Source organism: Castor canadensis, chromosome 13 (assembly GCF_047511655.1).
Source record: "Castor canadensis chromosome 13, mCasCan1.hap1v2, whole genome shotgun sequence".
NCBI classification, from domain to species: domain Eukaryota; kingdom Metazoa; phylum Chordata; class Mammalia; order Rodentia; family Castoridae; genus Castor; species Castor canadensis.
Window position 1 is genome coordinate 36,252,747 of NC_133398.1, and position 25,732 is coordinate 36,278,478.

The following is a 25,732-nucleotide window of genomic DNA, read 5'->3' on the forward strand; positions in this document are numbered from 1 at the left end:
GTTTAAGTCTGCCTTAATTTTTTCAGCACTTCTCTTGCAATATTCTCTCCCCTTGTAAAGTCTACAATTTGTATCTAGTTTGAGAAAGTACCTTATTGATACTTTGATACTTAACACGTATTAAGATCTGAAGACGCAGGGGCCCCCGGTCACCCCGCTGGCTCAGCCACTTGGGGCCCACCTCTCTCCCGAGCCCCTAAGGCTGCCTCCCCCGTACCCCCGTTTCACCCCGAGGAAGGAGGGGTTCCGGGTCAGAGCTGGGGCCCTCCATCCGCGTGTGCACCTGGGAGCCAGGTGCACAAGTCCGCGCCCCTTCCACGTTTGCGCCCTCGCGGGGAGCACAGGTTATCACTGCCAATTTTGGGGGGGTGGCGGTGGATGGTGATTATAAACTTGGTTTCGGAGACAACAGGCTGACATAACCTGCGGCACGGAACGCGGGCCAAGAGTTGGACTCCGCAGTCGGGACCCGGCCGGGCCAGCTCCCCAGGCGCCGGCGTTGGCGGACGCGCCGCGCGACACCCAGACTGCACCTAGGCGGGGTCCCACCTCACTGCCATCAGATGGAGGCATTTTTTAAAATTTAGCGTTGTAAGCCTGGATTCCGGCTTAATTCAGCCTAAAAAGCTTGTTGGAATTTCACTTTATCATTTCCAAAGTCCCACTCCCATCGTGTTCGGACTCAGCGATGCGAGCACACTTCAAAGAGAGACCCAGGTCACCACAGGGCTAGCGCCGGGAGGGTGGGGCAATCCTTCCGGACCAGCCAATGATCGGACGCCCTATCCTACGAGACCGCCCAGACCTCCCAAGCAGTATGATTGTGATTGACGTAACTAGGCGGAAAACCACAACAGCTTTTGATTGGCTGCAGCTTGCAGTCGCTTTTCTGTAGTCCAAACCTTGAGTTGTTTAGTGATAAGTCCCGCCTTAAAAAGCATTTGATAGCAGAGTTACGTGTTGTAAGGCAAGCGATGATTGGTCAGAGAGCCCACGGATTCGGTCGGTAGTAAACACAACCAGGCTCCTCAGGCAGTGGATTGGTCAGTTTCTCAGGAGGCCGGGCAAATTCCTCCGGTTTGGGGTGCAGCTGGTTGCGCTCCCTCTCAGACCCCGCCCTCCTCCCTGCGGATTGGTTGGCAGCCTTTTCTGGGGAAGGAGGTATGAAGCAGGGTAGGCGACTTGCATTGCGTCACTTCCGTTTACTGTCGGCGGCTACCGCCGCCGTGTTCACAGAGAGCTTCTTCGAACCGGCTGAAGGAGCTGGGAGACAAGAGGAGGGGTGGGCGGGGGGTAGGGGGCGGGCGGAAGAGGGAGGAAGTCCCATCACTGAGGCGCCAGTCTGGACGTTCCCGCCTCCTCCGACCGTGTCAGGTCCGATCGGAGAAGGGTCACCGCCTCCTCCAGCGAGGAGAAGGGGGGCGGAGCCCGACTCAGGTGAGACGATCCTGTCAGCTAGCCGCGATAACGTGCGCGCGCGGCGCGCTCACGAGGAGACGGTTGAGCACCGGGGGCGCGCCGGGGCATCGGGGAGCGCGCAGACACGTCCGGTTCCCCTCGCCTATCCTGCCTGTCTTTCCGAGGGGGTATTGTTACCCTTGCGATCCCAGGGGCCAGGCGGGTGGGAGACGGGTCCTTCTGCGCAGGCGTCCCCCGTGTCCCGTCGCCTGGCTGGCTGTCTGAGGGGCGGGGTGGGGGCTGGTGCCCCTGCGGATCTCCGCCTGGAGACGCTGCTTCCCGGGATGGCGTGGGAAAGGCCTGGGGACCTACATCCTGGCGGGGTGGAGAGAGGATCTGTCGCCCCGCGGGATGGAGTCGGGGGGCTCTGTGGCCCCCATCCCGGTTTCATTTCATCGGAGTCAGGCCACGGGCGGTCTGCGTTCGGGAGCCGGCGGCCGACCCTGCAGCGGGGGAATCAGTTTTGGAATGTCCCAACTTGTGAGGAGACCCAAGTGTTCAATAGGCGTTTTTTGGATGCCCACTACTTCCAGGCTGCGTGCCAGGAGCTGTGGGCGACGCGGTGGTAAACGACAGCCATCCCGTCTTCTCCCCCTTTGGAGCACAGATTTGTACATAAACACCAGTAGAAGACAGTGACTTAAGGGGGATTGAAGATTAGGCTTGCCTAAGCTCCCCGCTCGCACCCCCCACAAAAAAGTCTGCATGCTGGAGAACACTGTAGAGGCTAATTCCTGAAGGCAAATTTTAAATATTGAATTTGGAGAGAAAAAAATTTAGATACAGACAAAAAAATCTGAATTCCTAAAGTAGTGTGCTCTGATTCTCGCTAACTTGAATTAATAGAAGAGACGTTCCACCTTCAAGAATTTAAACAAGGTATTTCCAGAATAGGTTCGTATATTTTTTTGAGTTGGATTAAGTAGAAGATGTCACGCACATTTGGATTTTTAGAGGTTGAAGAGAATGCTGTGCCTCAGTCAGCGTGGGATGTTGGGCCTTAGATCGTTTTAAAAGGTGGGCTGGTGCCTCGTGGTTTTTCTGGAGATGTTGCTTTTCCTTTGCTAAAGGCTTGTGATTTTTGGTGAAGACGGTTGGCAGTAAGCTATAAGAGTGGAGAGGGAAGTGACCGGATGGGCGGAGGAGAAAGAATGTCCAAGAAAATCCCCTAAGCCAAAGGAAAACCTTCCACTGTTTGCTTTAACCCTTCTGGAAATTTCAGCAAACTTAAGACTGACCTGGTCACCTCAGCTAGTTTAGTGACTTGCCAGGTAAGATTAACAAATAGACAGGACTTTTTGAAGAGTCCTGAAGTCAGTTTGGTTTTTGGAGATTTGGTTTTTTTCCCTAAAAGCTGTTTCAAAACATAACTTTCAGTTAGCTGGCAATGCTGGCAAGCTGAATTCTGGTTACTTGGTGTGTCTCTAGTAAAATTTTGCATGTGATTGAGATCTGGAGGAAAAGCATTTTATAGGTGGGGATGTTTTTCCTAAACAGTGCCCTCAAAAGAGACTGTCCCATGACTGTCAAAACAACTGAAAGGATTTTTAAAAATCACTTGCCTCAAAACTCATGTAAATGCTTTGTTATTTAAAGTATTTAGTATTAATTATGTCCTGTTGGAGACTTAAAAATATTTGGGTTCAGTGAGAGTGGCAAAACTTGCTGTAGCCCTGACACAGAATCTTGAGCGTACCTCAAATTCTCCCTGGAAAGGGGAAAAGGAACCCAAGGTACTGATTGAGTCCATGTTAGCTTTCAACTTTTATTTTATTGTTTTAAAGTGTAAATTGATTGTAAATCCTCCCCCCCCCCCCCGACAGTTCTGAGCATGTGATTTTTCTTTTATTGTCCTTACCATTTCTCAAATATGGATGTGAGTAGCAGAGGCAATTTTTGTTACTGTAGCAGGTGGGATGGAATGTAACACTACACTGCACCTTTTGTCTAAGTATGAAGTGAACTTCTCATGCTGAAAGACCAGCTGTTTTCTGAGTGAACTCTTGCTCCTTACAGTTGTTTTCATCACTGAATAGTGCTTTTAATCTCAAGATCCAGTTTTCAGGGTGCCTTTCCTTTTTATTCTATGTATGTTGCTAAAAAGCTTTTATTTTCTTGTCAGCTTAAACAGATCAGGAATTGTGTTGAAGTAATGACTTTATTGTAATATAGTAAATATGGATAAATTCTTAGTATCAAAATTTATTTTATCTGTAATTTTCCTTTTTCATCTTCTAACATACTTGAATGATATGTTCATGGTTCTACTGTTTCCTAGATTCTAAAACACATTTTGTTCAAATTTTTCTTTGTTGGAAGACAGGGTGGCATAAGTAAGCACCACGTTAGAACTTAATTGAGAGCATTTAGCTGGGCATAGTATTTCATGCCTATAATCTCAGCACTGGGGAAGCTGAGGCAGGAGGCCAGCCTGGGCTACATGGCCAGACTTTGTCTCAAAAAAACAAAACATAAGCTTTTTTTCTTTCCTGATATTACATGAAATAATGCTGTTTATAATTACTGGCATTTTAGATTTAATGAAATACGGTACAATTAAGACATTTTATACCTTATAAATTCACTGTAATTGTAATCTGAATTTTCCAAATTTGCCTTTGTGTTCTTAAGAAAGTTCATTATTGAAAGAAGCTCCTTGGGAGTAATTTTTTTTTCCTTAAATAAATGGAAATTAACAAAATGTTTTACAAAATTTAAAGGGCGATTAGGTGGTGGGTGTGCTTCTGGGAAATTATACTTGGTAACATAGGTTTACAAATGCTTTATTTCCAACTTCTAAAATTTAAAATGAGAGTGAATTGCTCCATTTTTTCCCTGTACATGCTATTATTAACATGGTGTAATTGATTTTCCAGTACATCTTAATTAGTCAGTTATAATTTGAAATCCACTCAACCGTCTTCCTTTAAAAAGATGCAAGGCTTTTACCTTATAGTCCATCTGTTTTAATCTCTACTACAAAGGAAATTTGAGGAAGAAGGACTGGGAAAAGAAACCACTGTTTGCGGAGGTTCCATTGTGAGAGGAACCCAGAAATGCTGTAAAAATCTGAACACATCTGGTCATGTACATTGCATTTTATTTTGAATAGATGGTAAAAAGCAACATAGCAGGTCACGTGTCGGTCACTTATTGAACACTATTGACTTGATAAAGGATTTAGAGGGGAAGGGCTATACTGCTTTGAAAATAAATTTAGTCTAAGAATTAGATTAAATCCATTTTTAAAAAATCTTACCTACTGGTAAGGCACTGTTCCTGGAGTTTAAGGCCAAAGCCCCTGCTTTGGGAGTCCCAGTGAACTACCCTCTGTCACCCATCAATGAATCCAAGAAATGAGCAGTGGTGACGGGTGGAGAAGACCTGTAATCAATGTGATCACATTGGGGAATGTGAAGGAAAGAACAAAGAGAATTTATTGGAACGGGAAACAGGCAGAGGTTGTAGGTTTACATAACTGACAGAGCAGGTACTCCTAGTCAGACCAGTGGTCTGATTGATCATTGTCTCAGTTCTGGTTCTGTGAGCTGGTTCTGGAGATGCTGTTATCCCTGTCATCACTTGAGATGACTACTCCTTTTCTGGGGTGTAGCCTCAGTTCCCATCAAGGAATAATTGTCCCATTTTGGGGTGATCTTACATGGGGTGATAAGTTCTTCCAGGCTTGCCCTTGCTTGGGGTTAGTTTTAGTCCCTTGTCATAAAGGTATTTATTGATCAGTCCGGTTGTTCCTGGAATCAAAGGTAACTGCAGGAGAGTGACTCAGGAGGGAAAAGTTAAAGAAGTAAAATAGAGCCAGAGAGAGACAAGATGGAGTCAGGCCAGTGATTGGGCTCTCCTTCAGCACCATCAGTAACAGTGCTCCATGCTTTGGCATGGCTTCTTAATTGAAGTTTAGGTTTTTCCATAAAGAAATATATTTCTTGATCTGTCAGGGATAAAGGGCAGTGAAAGCTATTTTTTAGAATTGTTGAGAAGGTTTTAGAAGGGGTAACTGGAATAGTGGTGGGTATCATTTTCTAATACAGGAAAAATATATTTAGACTTTTTAAACTTATTAAAATAGATGTAATCTTAGACATATTAGCAGCTAAAAGGAAATATTAATGGTGGGTTTTAAAGACTTTTGTGGGTTTTTTGTTGTTGTTGTTGTTGGGGGACGGTTCTTGTGCTGGAGATTGAACCCAGGCCTCACACATGGTAGGCAAGCACTCATTACTGAGCCACACTCTCAGCCCCATCTAGACTTTTGGATATGTTTGTAAAGATTGTATGATCTTTGGAGTTTTTTTCCTCCCCTCTGGTGTTGGGGATGGAACCCTAGGCCTTGTACTTGCTATATACTCTGAACTCTACCACTGAGTTATATCCCCAGTCCAATCTTTAGAGTTTTAACTGATTAGAGATGGTCTCCTGTCTAAATAGCTAGCTGGCTATTTATTTATTCATTTAAATTTTTGGACAAATAGTACCCAAGATGGGAAATTTCTAGGTACTACCTATAGTACCAGTGTAAAATTCTAACCAGAATAAGGCAGCAAAATTGGCCTTCGTTTATTTTGAAGTTTAAAGGTAGTCCTTCCAGCCTCTGTCATGTAACTGACTAGCAGGTCTTTAAGACACTACTTCACTGGTGGACCACCCTGACAGGGTTGGGCAGATCAGGATTTTCCTCTTGAAATAAGAGACCATGTAGCCAGTTTTATCATTCAGTTCTCAAAGTTGTGATGGCTGATTTTTTCTTTCTTTTCTCTTCCTTCCTTCCTCCCTCCCTCCCTTCCTCCCTCCTTCCTTCCTTCTTTCCTTCCTTTTTTTTTGCGGTACTGGTGCTTGAACTCAGGGTCTACACCTTGAGCCACTCTACCAACCCTATTTTGTGAAGGATTTTTCCAAGATAGGATCTTGTGAATTATTGCCTGGACTGGCTTGGAACGGCAGTCTTCCTGATGTCTGCCTCCTGAGTAGTAAGTAGGATTACAGGCATGAGCCACTGGCACCCGGTTGATGGGTTGATGGCTGTTTTTTGTTGGCAGCAGCCTGATGGAAAGCAGGGCTGGAAAGGAGCCAATGGCAGGGGGCTGTGGGAGGAGAAGACAAAGCTGTCTTGCATCCTCTGACCTTCAAACTGAAGTCTTTCAGCAGTGACAAAGGCTCAGCAGCATGGTCTGTGGTGGTAGCCTATGGCATTAGCAGCAAGGGAGGATTTGAATAAAAGAAGGAAAAATGAAAATCCCTCCTGCTACCTCATCCAGATCCCTTGCTCTAATTTTCACTCTCTTCTCTGTCATTTTACACATCTGTCTCTTTCCACTCTATTGTCGAAGCCTTGACCCTGCTTTTTTGGTCTCTGATCCCCCAATCTTCATGACTTTATATTGTCTCCCCTCTGAGTATTCTGTGCTCAGCCACCTGCCTGGGGGTCTTGTTGAGGTTGCCCCCCCCTTACAGCAAATGAGGTTTTGTAATTAGACCTGGGTTCATATCTCCTCTCCTTCCCTTACTATACTAGTTGGATAATGTTGGCTCTGTATGTGGTTAGGTGGTCATTGCTTGACAGTCATCCACAGGAGATACTATATGTGAAGTGCTTCCAGAACTGGCTTTTAGTAGGTATTCAGGCCTGTGTGCTCCCTCTTCATCACCTGACCAATAGAAACATAGTGGTAAGTTGTAACTAATATTAACACTGCATAGGACTTCGACAGTTTGCTACCCCAGTAACAGACTAACGGGAGACTTGTGAGTGATCCTGGAAGGTAATACTGTAAATGGGGAAATACTAGGCAATTTATTCATAAACTTGAGTAACACAGCGTATGTATAAGTTGAAGGCTGTCTTTGTATTTAGATCACATTTATCTTGTATTTTTGAAGAATGAGACTCCATGTGCATGATTTTTTCCATGCACATGGAAAGATTAAGTTCCATGCGAAAGTTAACCTACATTGGTAGCTTTCAGACTTTTGGCCTTAAGATTCCTTTCCACATTTACAATTTACTGATGATGTCAAAGAGCTTTTTTGTGAGTTATATTTATCAGTATTTAACATCTTGGAAATTAAAATCGAAAAAAAATTTAAGTATTAAAAATAGTAAATATACTGAGTATAAATATCATTTATGGAAAAAACCTCTCTAAAACAAAAAATTAAGAAAAGCAAATGGCAGCCAATGCTGATAGCTCAAACCTATAATCCTAGCTACTCAGGAGGTGGAGATCAGAAGGATCGAGGTTCAAAGCCAGCCAGAGCAAATAGTTTGCCAGACCCTATCTTGAAAATATTCTGCACAAAAAAAAAAACAGGTCTGGCAAAGTGGCTCAAATGGTAGAGTGCTTGCCTGGCAAGTGTGAGGCCCTGAGTTCAAACCCCAGTACTGCAAAAAAGAAAACAAATGGCATTTATTTTTATATTATTACACAATATTTTAAAAATCACACTTCATTAGTATCACCAGTCATTTCATCAGAAGTGTTTTGAACGTTGGAAAGATGTTAGTGTCACAGTGATGGATAAATTTTCCAGAATTCTGTTTTTCTCCTAAAAGGTTAAATTTTATCATTGGCAACAAACAAGGTTGTTTTCCTTAAAAATCACGTCATTCACTTTCAAGAAAATGCACTCCCAGTACTCCAGTTTAAATAACAGTATGTTATACTTCGTTCTTTCAAGTAATAATGGTATTCCATGAAAAAAGCAATTAGTTCAGTTCACAACTTCAACATTGCACAAGTACTTTTCCTTGAGGCAGCATTGTATTTTATTAGCACACTTAACTTCAGGCATACTTCCCATTTCACTTTTATCACACAGTGTTTGAAAGTGTACTCCAGAGCTGAGACATAACGACAACCAAGGGAAAGGAGTTTAGGTCTCCCCAGTGGAGTTAGCATTCTTGTAGTAGTGGCTGTGTCCAGACAGACATCAGAGATGGCATGGTGGCCAGATTATTTCTACTTTCTTGCTTAGTTTCTGTCCAGCTCACTCTCCAGTGCCCAGTCTTCCCATCAGTTCTGTGCTCAAACCAATAAATAGTAAGTTATTTTTATGCTTGAGTTAACTAGAATTAGATTCTGTTGCTGCAACCAAGAACACTGGTTGATACTGTGCTTATTAAACGTTAAAAATTTTAAATGCTTTTATGAAATAAAAATAGTATATCATAATATATTAAATGCAAGAGTAGGCATAAGAACCCAAAGTGTGTTCAAGTAAGACATTAAAGAGAGTTGTTTAAGAATCTAAAACAGTGCCACCCTGAGCACTCTTACTGCCCAGACCTTGGTTTCAGATACCACTCAAAAAGTGATGGTAGTCTTTAGCTCAAAATAGTGTGTTTCACAGTTAACCTTTCTGGAGAATGTCATAGTCATTAGCATCACTAATGAGCATTCACTGTCCAAACCCTACCTTTCTGGCCTTTCCTACTTTCCAGTCAAACTGGATACATTGTTTCCCTTACTTCCCACCCCTCCTAATGTTTTTTTTCTTTTGATGGAACCAGGGTTTGAACTGGGGGCTTTGCGCTTTATAAAACAAGCACTCTATGGCTTAAGCCACACCTCCAGTTCATTTTACTCTGGTTATTTTTTTGGGGGGGAAGGGGTCTCACAAACTATTTGCCTGGGCTGGCCTGGAGCTGATTCTCCTGAACTCACCTTCCCAAGTGGCTAGGATTTCAGGCATGAGTCACCAGTGCTGGACTCCAATCTCTGTCTAGAATGTACTTTATACCTGTTTTGTCCAAATCCAAACCAAGACCTAGTTTATTGTCAGTGCCACCATCAAATGAGCCTTTTCCGAACACTGATTGTATTTCACCTGTTACACAATGCTTTCTACACTCCACTATGGTCGTTTATTTATCTTATTTCCACTAATCACCTGTGATTGTTAATGTGTGCCATACACATCTATGAAGCACAGCACTTGACCTTGAGAAAAGGAACACCTCAAAACATTAGCTGGATGAATTTACGTAACAATATGCAAGTACCTTTGTGGGCTGTTGACATCTCTAGAGCTATATAGCCCCTGCACTCCATGGCTCCAAACTGCTGGGCCTCTTTTCTCCCTGAATGGGTCAGCTGTTTCTTTCTGCAGCTGTCAGCATACCTCACTTAGCAACCACCCCTCACCCTCATTCTAGAATTGCTGTTGCTCATCTTAAATAAGGGAACTAGAAAGACTTGAGTTTTATTTATTTAAAGTAAATGGCCGTGTGAGGTCTTGAGGGACTTTCTTGTGAGGAAATCTTCCATACACAGGCTTCCATCTTTATTTAGGGTATGGAGACCTTTTTTTCCCTTGGTTTCTGGCTGATTTCAGAGTTAGTTTAAGATTCAAAGGAAAAGTGATGGTTGGGTAATTATGGTGTTATAGTTCATCTAGATACAGTCAAGTTTCATTCAATAAATAATTTACTGAGCTGTATACCAGAAATTATGGGGTTAGGGTGGGGTGGAATATAGTTCCTGTCCTTAATAAGCTGTTTTAGTAGAAAAAGCATCTTGAATTTGCACTAGGAATATAACTAGGGTATTGATAACCTTCTTTCACTCAAGCTGAGCTAGGAAGTTCTAGGTCAGTTCACCCCCAGAGATTTTGAACTGAAAAACAAGGTGGCAAAGTGATAAGGGCCCAGCTTGGATTGGTCCTTGCCATCTTCCTTTTTTCTCTTGGGAACCCCCTTTCTTTGGGGCTACATAAAGGACACAAATTGGTTTTGACTTCCGTTCCTCCCTAGCATTATAAACCTTATAAGCAGTGTCAACAAGCTGTGAGGGATTCATTCCAGTTGCTTGCTCTACCCATTCTAATTTCCTCCTGACGTCAGGAGCACTGGCCAATAAAAGTCATATTAACCGTATGTAGGTTTTCAGGGGCCTCTGAGTCAGAGTATCTGTGTTTCCTGTAGGCCTGATAAACCCATTCTAAAAATGCAGTGGGTTCTCATTAACCTTTTGGATCTTATTAAGGCTCCTACCTGCTTGTTTACTTTCTTGAGGAGTCCTGCAAGGATGTACCTCCTGGCATTTCCTACATCTATATTTGGACCCCATTCTGGTTCCACCATTGTTATGGCCTCATTAGGTAGGGGGCCTAGTTAGGATGGTCATTATAGAGGCATTATGCCGATCTTTTGCCTTGTCTATCATAAGTTGACACTCATCGGCCATGAGCAAGATACTCAATAGTGTTTGTACATCTGCTCAGGCAGGACAGTGGGAAGTAAAAGCGATGGTAAATAATTCAGTTATTTTTTGAGGATCTGCCCCGTATTGATAGGGTTTGAATTTTTCTAAAAAAAGCCTGAGGTTGAAAAGGGATTATCGGCTCAGTAATGTCCAGTCTGCTGTCCTTGGGCATTTATTTCTACTGGGTACTGCCTCAGAGGAAATTGCTTTTCTTGGAGATCATTTTATTGCCTAGTGTATCATTCCAGCATTCTTCCTTCCTCATAACAACCTCCCATTCTGGGGTAATGGGGTTTGAACTCAGGGCCTAGTGCTAGCTAGGCAGGCACTCTACTGCTTGAGCCACACCTCCAGTCCATTTTATCTTGGTTATTTTGTGGAGATGGGGCCTCGCAAACTATTTGCCCAGACTGACTTCAAATCACAATCCTGAGCCTCCCAAGTAGCTAGGAATATAGGCATGAGCCACTGGCCACTGGCTTTGTTAAAACAATATTTACTAACTTTTACTACAGTGGGCCTCTTCACACTAAGTGGCATCTTAGAATCAAAGAAATTGTGATTTGTTTTTGTTTTTGTTGTTGAAATTGAGATGTTTTTTGTTCACCTAATGGTTATGCGTCAGGGATGGGAGATTGAAGATACAACATATGTTATATAAACACACAGAAATATCCTTTCTTAATGGTAGCATTTATTGATCTGCATGGATACATATCACTTTATTCTTTGATGTCACCAAACGTATGTAGCAGCAGGTACTGTTGGACTCCAACTAGATCCTCTTGATCCCTTTTACTGGTTCTGTGTACTCTTCTGCAGTTTCTGTGTACTTTTGCTTCTAATGACTTGAATTTTTTATTTTCAAGGACTGCTTTTGGGTGACTGGCTTCACTCAGTGCATGGGCCCAGAGAGCTGGACGTGCCAGCCTCTGGGGAGGCTCAGAGCTGTTGACTGATGCAGGGCCATGAAAGACCAGTGCCTTTGCCTTGAGGTACTCAAACTAACAGGCTTTATTTATACTCCAGAGCTTCTCTGTTAGATCAGGCTAAGGCTGGATTTCTCCCATAATTGCACCCTTGCCTGACTGCTGCTACTTCTCTCCTGCTGTCTGTTTCTCCTGAGAGCACCTTCTTAATAAACACTTGCACTTTGAATCCTTCTCACATGTTCTGCTTCTGGGGAGCTCAGACTAAGAGAACATAAATCTAAGCTTTCTTCGTACTCATAGTTACTGGAATTACTTTTGGGAATTATAGTATTACATTGCTATTTCCAACTCGTATCTGGGATATTGACTTTTGGCACTTTGGGATGGCCAAAACATATATTAGAAATGACATTAGTGCCTTAGCTGCATTTTTTTGTTTGGTTTAACTCATAGCTCCATTTTTACCTTAATTGAGTTATGCTTGTGTCAGTGCAAAACACAACTCTTGCTCCAAAGGGAATAAGAGATGATTTATTCTGAGCCAAATATGAGTGACCAAGGACCAAGAACACAGATTCAGTTTACCCTGAGTAGCATGCTCTTCTATGGAAGAGGTTACATGAACTTTTATAATCACAGAACCAAAGACAGCCATCGATAAATGCATTTGCCTAACACATCATGGGGGCATCGGGTAAGCAGGCTACTGCAGAGCAAGAAACTCTTCTATAGGTTTCATATGTTGTGACATTCTTACCTTTGGGGTTGGTGGAAGGTGGAGGTCTGCTAAGTTTAGCTAATACACTCCAAAAGTTTTATCCAGTAGTCAGTCACAGGATGTTAGATCAGATACAGAAGATGGTAGTAGATGGCTGTTAAATGGGACTAAAGATAGCCCAAAATAATTCTGGCTTTCCATCCATAGCAATCCATCTCTCCACAGTCATGGTGTTCTAGTGTTCATCAGTCTGCAGGATCTTCAGTGCAGGTGTGACTTCCTTAAAGTCAGTCTGCAATCACAGCAATAGGTGGTCCTTCGCTGTGCATGAGTCCTTCCTATCCATTCAGAAAAATCGGTCAGTATATATTGTTTCATTGCCTTGCTTGATAGATGATACAATAGCTGTTTATTTGAATATTGTATCATAGGAAGCTTTCCATCACAAAGTGGTTCAAATGATATAAGATTATCTTTCCCATAAAATTTAATAGATATTTCCTATTTGGTACTGATGTCTTATGAGAGGGTAATTATTTTATAGCATTTTCGTGTGTGTGTGTGTGTAGTGTATTTGTTTCTGGAGTTTGGGCAAAAGCCCTGACTCTAGGTGTCCAAATGGATTAGGCTTTGCCACCTGTCCCAATACACTAACCAAATTGACAAGCAGTGGTGAAGAACAGAGGAGAGGAGTCTTAATCAATGTGGCTACATTGGGAAGAACAGATAAAGGGGTTCAGTGACCCTAGGTCTGACAGGAACTTTGAGACTGATAGGGAGGGACTGATAGGAATATTGAGATTTTATAGGAGAGGGAAACAAAGGAGATGGTTGAGGTATGCACAGCTGACAGAGCAGGTAATCTTGGTCAAACCAGTGGTCTGATTGATCATTATCTCAGTTATGATTCACTGTCATCACTTGAGAGGGGAGCAGTCTGCTTCCCATGAGCTGTTGCTCCCATTCCAGCATGCAACTATCTCAGAAGAAAGGGGGAAAAAAAAAAGGGTAAAGAGGTAAAACAGAGCCAGAGAGCGACAAAACGGCCAATTGTATGCTAGTGACTGGTGCTTCCCAATGTATTCAGGATCTCCTCTGTCTTTTAAATTGTTTTTTAAAACCAGAAGTATATGTAGTTTGCTAAGTGCACATTGCTTAAAGAATCAGTTGTTCTATGTGTTAAAACAAGCACTAGGTCTTGGTCTCTCCATCCCCAAGATTTTTTTCCTCCAAAGTTATCACTTTTAACCCTTAGTTAATTCTTTTGGTATTGCATATGCATATTTAATAACATACCTGGAGCTAATCCTTAATTTTTCACTTTGGATGGTATCTGTTGATTCCAGGAGGAATCTTGGTTATGGTGAGACTTTTGTTCTCCATGAATTTGTTAATTTTTCTTCATAATTCTGCCAGTTTTGTGTACATTTTAATGTGTATACTTTATTTCTCCATCTTCCTAATATAATTAGAGTTTTTGTTTGATCAAGAGTGCTTAAAATATGGTCCTGGGACCTGTGTCCCTTTATTGGAACTTTTTAAAGGTTCTGTGATAGAAGTTTTTCATGATTTGAAGACTTACTTGCTTTTTTTAACTCATTCTTTCATGAGTGTGCAGTGGAGTTGTCCACTGCACTACCGTACACATCACACATATGATGTGTGATACTGCAGAATCAAGTATGAGAGCCCACTTGTTTTTATTATTGCAAAAATGTAAAACAGTGCCTTTCTTTTTAAAAACTAGTTATTTTTCATTAAAATGTTATCTTTACATGTAATCGTGTTTTTAAAATAAGAAATATCTTTAACATTTCCTCAGTTCTTTAGAGTTATGTTGCTGCTGTTGTTTAAATTCACTCTATTCCTTATTATAGCCATTGGCAGAGGACTTAGGGCTCAATAAAGACTCATTGAAGTTTCTACACTGCCTGCACACCTACCTGTACAGTATAACACCAACTCTTCTGTCCTTCTCTTGTTTTGGTGTATTTCATTCCAGAATAATCATCTCTTACCCAAAAAAAGTATGCATTTCCAAAGTAATCTGTACTTACATATATGTAAAGGGACTCTATAGTTTTCAGAAGGGTGCTGTAGTAGACATTTGTCTTTGTAGCTGCCCAGAATCTTTTGAATAACCCTTCCTTTACTGGGTAGCCTGCAAATTGTGAGTCATTCTTTCGCAAGGAAGAATCATAGTTATTACAGTGCAGGTATTTATACAGGTTATTATAACCTACGTAAGAACTAAGTTCCCTTGGTCATATGTCCCTGAGTTGAGTTTGGATGCAGATGTAAGTATTGTGAATATTGAGCATTTAGAAGTATGTGGCCCAAAACCATAGCCATTAAAATCAAATTAGAAATTTAGCTTCTTAGTTATATTAGCCACATGTGAGCAGTACATAACATAACAACAGAACATTTCTATTGGAGAGTTCATAGTTCCATTGGACAATGCTGGTTTAGAAGGTGCAAGAGCAGTTATTCTTGTGAGTAGTTGACCTGGGGCAGGGTCCATACAAAGCAGAAGGTGATAGAATGGTTCCACAGTGTGGTTGGGTGTTAATTTCTGGCTCTGAGGCATCCAACTATAGTTTCTGGAATTTTTGTGAGCTTCCTAACATGCTTTAATCACAAATCCCTTTCTCCTTAAGTCTGCTTAAGTGGACTTTGTTATATTTAATTAAGGATTCTGACTTAAACTCAGGACCTTGTGCTTGCTAGGCAAGCACAGTACACTTGATCCATCCCTCCAGCCCTTTGACATTCTTGATATAGGAGAGAGAGAAAATTGAATAATCTAATTGGCCAGTTTCTGGCTAAGATTAGTTGGGTTTTTTTGTTTGTTTTTGCAGTACTGGGGTTTGAACTCAGAACCTCACACTTCCTAGGCAGGTGCTCTACCATTTGATGAGCCACACCACCAGCCCCTAAGATTAGTTTTGATCCTTTAGTGGATTTGATTTCTATTGCCAATCCAAATTATAATAAATTGAATGATTACATTGTATTGGGATGAAAGGAGCTTGCCAATAAAGAGAAATAAGTTTGGAGTATCTCCAAATGGAGATACACAAGTTATTTACTTAGAAAATATTTTGATTGACTCTAATGTCACCATGTTAGTTTCTGAACTACTAGCCCCTTAAGAGAAAAGGAATCCTTAGACTTTGTACTGTTCTGACGATAGCCTGCCAACAAGACCTGGCAAAAGTTTCAGGATCCCTGAAGAGTTTGAGAAGAGCCTGGAGAATTGAGTTGATCTTAAGAACTGTGATGGGGGATCTAGTGTAGAGCTGAGGATGTTGGGCTGATAGGAAGTTAAAAGATTGTATGCACTGTTTATCTTCCAATTTGATTTCAACATTTGTCTTTGTTAGCTGCTTCAGTAGCCTCTTCTCAAAGGGAAAATTTCCTCAAAATGATGCTTTGGGACCACAATTTCTTTGCTATTTATACTTTTTTTTTTGGCGGTACTGGGCTTTGAACTTAGGGCTTCATGCTTATTACTAGGTAGGTGCTCTAACACTTGAGCCATACCTCCAGCTTATACTTTTATTTTTTTTAATAGAAAGTAGGGATTGAACTTTTAAGAGTTTGACATTTTAATAAATGATCTTTTGTGGAAAAGGGTGATGATTTTTTCTTACACTCAAGATTTAACTGACATTTTCAAAAGTAAGCTAATTTTTTCTCATAACTGCTACTTGTTGAAAAGGAAACGCATTGAACAAAATACTATTAACCTTTTAAATTAGAGTACTGGGTTGAAATAGTTTATTTGGGAAGTAATGATTCCTTCCTGGCATGGTGGTTTTGAAGATTAGGAATAATGTAAATAAAAAGCACTGAGCACAATGATCTACAGTCAGGTAGAAGGCCTGTGAGTAACAGCGTTACTTCCTTTTATCATTACCACCACACTACCCTCATTACTGTTACCCTGACACTGCAGCATTGTTGGCTCAGTTCTCTAGGGCAGAATAGAAAGCAATGAGTGAGTGTCTGCTGCTGTTTGTCCTCTAACAGGGCTCAAGTCTATACAGTCTCTTAGTTTTAGTACAACTCTGAGGTTTGTACAATGCCTACTAGAACTCCCTGTTTAATTCAGTTTATCCCTCAAACCAGAATGCTTCCTTGTTAGTGCTACAAAATAACCACCTCTTTGGAGGGGGGGTTGTTTGATTTTGGTGGAACTGGGGTTTGAACTCAGGGCTTCACCCATGCAAAGCAGGCTCTCTACCACTTGAGTCACACACAGCTCAGTCCATTTTGCACTGACTATTTTGGAGATGGGGGCCTCAGGAACCATTTGCCCTGGCTGGCCTTAAACCATGATCTTCATGATGACAACCTCCCAAGCGCCACTGGCACCTAGCTGGGTTTTTTTGTTTGTTTTTGTTTGTTTTTTTGATGGTACTGGGGTTTGAACGTAGGGACTCATGCTTGCTAGGCAGGTCCTTTACCACTTGAACCACTTTGCCAGCCCTTTTTTGTGTTAGGTATTTTTGAGATAGGGTTTTGTGAACTATTTGCCTGGGCTGGTTTGAATCGCAATCCTGATCTCTGCCTCCCGAGTAGCTAGGATTACAGGCCTAAGACATTGGCACCTGGCTTGTTTTTTGTGTTTTTGAGAGAGGGTCTACCTGTGTAGCCCTTGAACCTGTGATCCTTCGCACCGCACTTGGCTGTTTGTGTGCTGAGGATCCCGGGGCCTTGAGCATGCGAGGCAAGTGCTCTACCACCGAGCTATATCCTCAGACCTACCTCTTTGGAAGTTGGCACTTATTTCCTGGCAGGGCCTACCAACCTGTAAGCTCTGAGCAGTAATTTAGTTTTGTTTAATCTCCCAACACCTTGAACTCTTGGTCCGAGGTGAGTTAGATGGGGGTCTAGGACGGTGTGTGCTGCTTCCTGCTGCTGCTAGCAGCAGGGAATCAAGGTGTGGCTGCCTCCTTGCATGTCTGCTCTGTCACACATGGTAGCAAAGAACAGACATCCTCAGTGGAGAAGTGTGTATAGCTCATGTATTTTGTTGATGGAAAGTCATCAAAGGTTAAAAAACAAAAAAACCAAACCATAGGTGGTAAAAGAATACAGCTAACAGGTAGCTACTGCTTTGAGTTATTTTACTACTCTAGCACAGCAAAATGGTATAGTAAGTTGCCACAGTAGACTTTTGGTTTTTGTGACTCTAGAGTTTGCCATTTCAGTTATTTCCCATGATACTGAACAAATTTGGCTTGTTCCCTGAGACCAGAGCACCAGAGCAAGTGGTTGAGCCTGCTGAGTTGTTTGACATCCACCATGTTGCCTTTTGTTTGCAGCAATTCTTGTGAAATGTCATAATAGTATTTGTACATTTGGAGATTTGCAAAGATCTTAGGGTACATACCTTTAGATTGTCAAGGATATACCATGTTTTAAAATTTTTAATCATACATGTTTATTTTGGGTGGTGCTGGGGTTTGAACTCAAGGCTTCTTGCTTGCTAGGCAGGCACACTACTGCTTGAACCATGCCTCTAGCTAACCCTTATGTTTTTAAGACCACATAGTCCCATAAGGCTTATAGCTTAAAAAAATAAAAACAAAAATAATTAAAAAGCAGTCTCCTGTCCCATCCTTTTACTCACCAAACACACTCCTCAGAGGTAGCCCTTTGACTGGGCCATTGACTTCTGAATTTCTAAATGACATGCTTATTTCACTATTTTTTGGCATAACCTATGTCTCACATATTTCTTAACTAGTAGGGAAGGTGAAGGTTTAGCTTTATTATGGCATTTCTCCTCTCCCCGCTCCCATGCAAATTTGTCTTCCCTGTCTATCCCAGTACCTCAAATAGCTTCAGTATTCATGTTATTATGAGTATATAAATATTGTCTACAAATGAACCACAGTTTGCTGCAATTAAATGACCTCTTATTTTTCCTAGAGCTAATCAGGACTTCATTTTGTTTTTCTGTTTTTTAAAAATGAGATATCTTCATACTTTGATGAAACTGCTAAATTCTTTTTTTTTTTTTCATTTTTCTTTTATTATTCATATGTGCATACAAGGCTTGGTTCATTTCTCCCCCCTGCCCCCACCCCCTCCCTTACCACCCACTCCGCCCCCTCCCTCTCCCCCCTCCTCAATACCCAGCAGAAACTATTTTGCCCTTATTTCTAATTTTGTTGTAGAGAGAGTATAAGCAATAATAGGAAAGAACAAGGGTTTTTGCTGGTTGAGATAAGGATAGCTATAGAGGGCATTGACTCACAATGATTTCCTGTGTGTGGGTGTTACCTTCTAGGTTAATTCTTTTTGATCTAACCTTTTCTCTAGTACCTGTTCCCCTTTTCCTATTGGCCTCAGTTGCTTTTAAGGTATCTGCTTTAGTTTCTCTGCGTTAAGGGCAACAAATGCTAGCTAGTTTTTGAGGTGTCTTACCTATCTTCACCCCTTCCTTGTGTGCTCTCGCTTTTATCATGTGCTCATAGTCCAGTCCCCTTGTTGTGTTTGCCCTTGATCTAATGTCCACATATGAGGGAGAACATACGATTTTTGGTCTTTTGGGCCAGGCTAACCTCACTCAGAATGATGTTCTCCAATTCCATCCATTTACCAGCGAATGATAACATTTCGTTCTTCTTCATGGCTGCATAAAATTCCATTGTGTATAGATACCACATTTTCTTAATCCATTCGTCAGTGGTGGGGCATCTTGGCTGTTTCCATAACCTGGCTATTGTGAATAGTGCCACAATAAACATGGATGTGCAGGTGCCTCTGGAGTAACGTCTTTTGGGTATATCCCCAAGAGTGGTATTGCTGGATCAAATGGTAGATCGATGTCCAGCTTTTTAAGTAGCCTCCAAATTTTTTTCCAGAGTGGTTGTACTAGTCTACATTCCCACCAACAGTGTAAGAGTGTTCCTTTTTCCCCCGCATCCTCGCCAACACCTGTTGTTGGTGGTGTTGCTGATGATGACTATTCTAACAGGGGTGAGGTGGAATCTTAGCGTGGTTTTAATTTGCATTTCCTTTATTGCTAGAGATGGTGAGCATTTTTTCATGTGTTTTCTGGCCATTTGAATTTCTTCTTTTGAGAAAGTTCTGTTTAGTTCACTTGTCCATTTCTTTATTGGTTCATTAGTTTTGGGAGAATTTAGTTTTTTAAGTTCCCTGTATATTCTGGTTATCAGTCCTTTGTCTGATGTGTAGTTGGCAAATATTTTCTCCCACTCTGTGGGTGTTCTTTTCAGTTTAGAGACCATTTCTTTTGATGAACAGAAGCTTTTTAGCTTTATGAAGTCCCATTTATCTATGCTATCTCTTAGTTGCTGTGCTGTTGGAGTTTCATTGAGAAAGTTCTTACCTATACCTACTAACTCCAGAGTATTTCCTACTCTTTCTTGTATCAACTTAAGAAAAACTGCTAAATTCTTGACACTCTAAACCATCAATCTGTTCCTCTTTTTTTTGTTGTTGGGGTGTGTGTGTGTGTGTGTGTGTGTGTCACCCCTTTTAGGAGCCCCCCCCAATCTTTCTGTTCCAATCTCAGTTGGCTGCTCACCAGGCCCACTACCTGCATCTTCAACTTTTTCATCATCCTCAGACACTTTACCCTCTGTGGTGGTGCTCCTGTTTTGTACATGTTTAGTTTCCTTCCTTGGTCAATTCACAGCCTGCTTTAGTGGCTTCCTGAGCTAGGACATGTGGGACGTAAACCTGTGGGTCCTTGGTTATCTGAAAATGCTTTAGTTTACCATCATAACTGATTAATTATTGGCTGAATGGAAATGTATGTTGAAAATAATTTTATTGGAAAATTTTGAAGAAATCATCTAGCATTCAGTACTGCTTTTAAAAAGTTGAATGTCAATTTTATTTATTTATTTATTTATTGAAATCCTTCACCTCCCTGTCTTGAACCTCCAACTCAGTATATTAAATTCCAGGTAGAATGTCACCATGATAAACCCAGTGGGGGCATTTGTTCATTCATATTGTTGAGTACTGGGTCGGAGGGTAGGGGGGACATGTTAGTCTTCATGAGCAAATTCTTCAGTTCTGGAAGTTTTTCTTATGTTATTTCTTAAATCATTTCACCCTTCTGTTTTCTGTCTCTTGTCTTTCTATAGTCAGAGTTAGGCCTCTTAGTTAATCCTCTTTTTTTTTTTTATTGTGTGTGAAATTTCCTTAACAATTCTCTTCCAACTTTTCTTCTTCTTATTATTTTTTTTAACTGGTTGGTATGTCTTTTTTTTTTATTATTCATATGTGCATACAATGTTTTGGTCATTTCTCCCCCCTCCTCCCACCCCCTCGATACCCGGCAGAAACTAGTTTGCCCTTATCTCTAATTTTGTTGTAGAGAGAGTATAAGCAATAATAGGAAGGAACAAGTGTTTTTGCTGGTTGAGATAAGGATAGCTATACAGGGAGTTGACTCACATTGATTTCCTATGCATGTGTGTTACCTTCTAGGTTAATTATTCTTGATCTAACCTTTTCTGTAGTTCCTGGTCCCCTTCTCCTATTGGCCTCAGTTGCTTTAAAGTATCTGCTTTAGTTTCTCTGCGTTGAGGGCAGCAAATGCTATCTAGTTTTTTAGGTGTCTTACCTATCCTCATAACCTCCCTTGTGTGCTTTTGCTTTTATCATGTGATCAGAGTCCAATCCCTTGTTGTTTTTGCCCTTGATCTCATGTCTGCATAAACCGACGATTTTTGGCCTTTTGGGCCAGGATAACCTCACTCAGAATGATGTTCTCCAATTCCATCCATTTACCAGTGAATGATAACATTTCGTTCTTCTTCATGGCTGCATAAAATTCCATTGTGTATAAATACCACATTTTCTTGATCCATTCGTCAGTAGTGGGGCATCTTGGCTGTTTCCATAACTTGGCTATTGTGAATAGTGCTGCAGTAAACATTGGTGTGCAGGTGCCTCTGGAGTAACCTGTGTCACATTCTTTTGGGTACATCCCCAAGAGTGGTATTGCTGGATCATATGGTAAATCAATGTTTAGCTTTTTAAGTAGCCTCCAAATTTTTTTCCAGAGTGGTTGTACTAGTTTACATTCCCACCAGCAGTGTAAGAGGGTTCCTTTTTGCCCGCATCCTTGAAAACACCTGTTGTTAGTGGTGTTGCTAATGATGGCTCTTCTAACAGGGGTGAGGTGGAATCTTAGTGTGGTTTTAATTTGCATTTCCTTTATTGCTAGAGATGGTGAGCATTTTTTCATGTGTTTTCATGAATTTCTTCTTTTGAGAAAGTTCTGTTTAGTTCACTTGCCCATTTCTTTATGGATCATTAATTTTGGGAGAATTTAGTTTTTTAAGTTCCTTATATATTCTGGTTATCAGTCCTTTGTCTGATGTGTAGCTGGCAAATATTTTCTCCCACTCTGTGGGTGGTCTCTTCAGTTTAGAGGCCATTTCTTTTGTTGAGCAGAAGCTTTTTAGTTTTATGAAGTCCCATTTATCTATGCTATCTCTTAGTTGCTGTGCTGCTGGGGTTTCGTTGAGAAAGTTCTTACCTATACCTACTAACTCCAGAGTATTTCCTACTCTTTCCTGTACCAACTTTAGAGTTTGGGGTCTGATATTGAGATCCTTGATCCATTTTGAGTTAATATTGGTATAGGATGATATACATGGATCTAATTTCAGTTTTTTGCAGACTGCTAACCAGTTTTCCCAGCAGTTTTTGTTGAAGAGGCTGTCTTTTCTCCATCGTATATTTTTAGCGCCTTGTCAAAGACAAGTTGGTTGTAGTTGTGTAGCTTCATATCTGGGTCCTCTATTCTGTTCCACTGGTCTTCATGTCTGTTTTTGTGCAAGTACCATGCTGTTTTTATTGTTATTGCTTTGTAATATAGTTTGAAGTCAGGTATTGTGATACCTCCAGCATTGTTCTTTTGACTGAGTATTGCCTTGGCTATTCATGGCCTCTTGTGTTTCCATATAAATTTAACAGTAGATTTGTCAATCTCTTTAATGAATGTCATTGGAATTTTGATGGGAATTGCATTAAACATGTAGATTACTTTTGGGAGTATCGACATTTTTACTATGTTGATTCTACCAATCCATGAGCATGGGAGATCTTTCCACTTTCTATAGTCTTCCTCAGTCTCTTTCTTCAGAAGTTCATAGTTTTCCTTGTAGAGGTCGTTCACATCTTTTGTTAGGTTTACACCTGGTATTTGATTTTTTTTGAGGCTGTTGTAAATGGAATTGTTTTCATATATTCTTTCTCAGTTTGTTCATTATTAGTGTATAGAAATGCTAATGATTTTTCTATGTTGATTTTATATCCTGCTACCTTGCTGCAGCTATTGATGGTGTCTAGGAGCTTTTGAGTAGAGTTTTTTGGGTCTTTAAGGTATAGGATCATATCGTCTGCAAATAGGGATATTTTGACAGTTTCTTTACCTATTTGTATTCCTTTTATTCCTTCTTCTTGCCTAATTGCTCTGGCTAGGAATTCCAGTACTATGTTGAATAGGAGTGGAGATAGTGGGCATCCTTGTCTGGTTCCTGATTTTAGAGGGAATGGTTTCAGTTGTTCTCCATTAAGTATAATGCTGGCTGTAGATTTGTCATATATAGCTTTTATAATGTTGAGGTACTTTCCTTCTATTCCTAGTTTTCTTAGAGCTTTTATCATGAAATGGTGTTGGATCTTATCCAAGCCTTTTTCTGCATCTATTGAGATGATCAAGTGGTTTCTGTCTTTGCTTCTGTTAATGTGGTTTATTATGTTTATTGATTTTCGTATGTTGACCTACCCCTGCATTCCTGGGATGAAGCCTACTTGGTCGTGGTGAATGATCTTTTTGATGTGTTGTTGAATTCGGTTTGCCATTATTTTATTGACGATTTTTGCATCGATGTTTATTAAGGAGATTGGCCTATAGTTGTCCTTTTTGGAGGTGACTTTGCCTGGTTTTGGGATAAGTATAATACTGGCTTCATAAAATGTGTTAGGCAGTTTTCCTTTCCTTTCTATTTCGTGGAACAGTTTAAGGAAGGTTGGTGTCAGTTCCTCTTTAACGTTCTGATAGAATTCAGCAGAGAATCCATCAGGTCCTGGACTTTTCTTTTTGGGGAGACTCTTGATTGCTGCTTCAATTTCATTTTGTGTTATAGATGTATTCAGGTGATTAATTTCCTCTTGGTTCAGTTTTGGATGATCATATGTATCTAGAAATCTGTCCATTTCTTTAAGATTTTCAAATTTATTTGAATATAGGTTCTCAAAGTAGTCTCTGATGATTTCCTGGACTTCCATGGTGTTTGTTGTTATCTCCCCTTTTGCATTCCTGATGGGTTTTTTCTTTTCTCATTTTAGTCAGGTTTACCGGGGTCTATCAATCTTGTTTATTTTTTCAAAGAACCAACTTTTTGTTTTATTAATTCTTTGTATGGTTCTTTTGGTTTCTATTTCATTGATTTCAGCTCTTATTTTTATTGTTTCTCTACTTCTTTTTGTTTGGGGATTTGCTTGTTCTTGTTTTTCTAGGAGTTTGAGATGTATCATTAGGTCCCTGATTTGGGATCTTTCAGTCTTTTTAATATATGCACTCATGGCTATAAACTTTCCTCTCAGGACTGCCTTTGCTGTGTCCCATAGGTTCCGGTAGGTTGTGTTTTCATTTTCATTGACTTCCAGGAACTTTTAAATTTCCTCTTTTATTTCATCAGTGACCCATTTTTCATTAAGCAATGAGTTATTCAGTTTCCAGCTGTTTGCATGTTTTTTGTCTTTACTTTTGTTGTTGAGTTCTAGCTTTATTGCATTGTGATCAGATAGAATGCATGGTATAATTTCTATTTTCTTATATTTGCTGAGGCTTGCTTTGTGCCCTAGGATATGATCTATTTTGGAGAAGGTTCCGTGGGCTGCTGAGAAGAATGTATATTGTGTAGAAGTTGGATGAAATGTTCTGTAGACATCAAGTAGGTCCATTTGATCTATGGTATATTTTAGATCTAGGATTTCTTTATTGATTTTTTGTTTGGATGACCTATCTATTGATGAAATTGGGTGCGTTGACATTGGGTGCATACAGGTCGATAATTATTATTTCCTTTTGGTCTAGTTCCCCTTTTATTAGTATGGAATGTCCTTCTTTATCTCGTTTGATCAATGTAGGTTTGAAGTCTACTTTGTCAGAGATAAGTATTGCTACTCCTGCCTGTTTTCGGGGGCCATTGGCTTGGTAAATCTTCTTCCAGCCTTTCATCCTAAGCCTATGCTTATTTCTTTCGGTGAGATGGGTCTCCTGTTAGCAACAAATTGTTGGATCTTCCTTTTTAATCCAGTTCATCAAACGGTGCCTTTTGATGGGGGAATTAAGTCCATTAACATTAAGTGTTAGTACTGATACGTATGTGGTGAGTCCTGTCATTTAGTTGTCTTAGTTGTTTGAAGGTTTGATTGTGTGTACCTAAGTTGAGGTTACTCTCCACTTTCTTGCCTTTTCTTTTCCTGTAGTTTGATGCTGCCTGCCCTTTCATGGTTATGTTGGGTTTCACTTTCTGTGTGCCAAATCCCCTGAAGAATCTTTTGTAATGGTGGCTTTGTGGTCACATATTGTTTTAGTTTCTGCTTATCATGGAAGACTTTTATTGCTCTGTCTATTTTGAATGATAGTTTTGCTGGGTTGAGTATTGGGGTTGAAGTTATTTTCATTCAGTGCCCGGAAGATCTCACCCCAAGCTCTTTTTCCTTTTAATGTTTCTGTTGAGAAATCTGCTATGATTTTGATGGGTTTACCTTTGTATGTTATTTGTTTTTTCTCTCTTACAGCCTTCAGTATTCTTTCTCAGGTCTCTGTATTTGTTATTTGAATGATAATATGCCTTGGGGTAGATCTGTTTTGGTCTGGTCTGTTTGGTGTTCTGGAGGCCTCTTGTATCTTTATGGGAATAGATTTCTCTAGATTTGGGAAATTTTCTGTTATTATTTTGTTGAATATATTATGCATTCCCTTTGCTTGCACCTCTTCTCCTTCTTCAATGCCTATGATTCTCTGGTTTGGTCTTTTGATGGAGTCACTGAGTTCTTGCATGTTCTCGTCACAGGTCTTGAGTTGTTTAATTAATAGTTCTTCGGTTTTTCCTTTAATTTCCATTTCATCTTCACATTCTGAGATTCTGTCTTCTGTTTGTTTCATTCTGCTGGATTGGCCTTCCATTTTGTTTTGCAATTCTGTTTCGTTGTTTTTTCTGTTGTTTTCCATATCCTGAGTCGTTTCCTCTTTAATGTTGTCTATTTTTATGTATCTCTTTATTAATCATGTTCTTTGTTTCACTTTGGTGTTTATACAGTGCTTCTGTGGTTTCTTTTATTTCTTCTTTTGATTTTTCAAATTCTCTATTTTTGTTGTCTTGGAATTT

General features: G+C 40.6%; 1 protein-coding gene across 6 annotated transcripts in view; it reads left to right on the forward strand.

Moving 5' to 3' along the window:
• Positions 1-1,306: 1,306 nt before the first annotated feature.
• The window catches only part of Zbtb5 (zinc finger and BTB domain containing 5), a 33,828-nt gene continuing 9,402 nt past the window's right edge, over positions 1,307-25,732 (forward strand). Inside the window, exon 1 of one of the 6 annotated variants that reach the window (XM_020158177.2) lies at positions 1,307-1,437. The gene's annotated coding sequence lies outside the window, so the exon portion shown is untranslated. The other 5 variants (XM_074051435.1, XM_074051437.1, XM_074051439.1 and 2 more) reach the window with 5 other exon arrangements.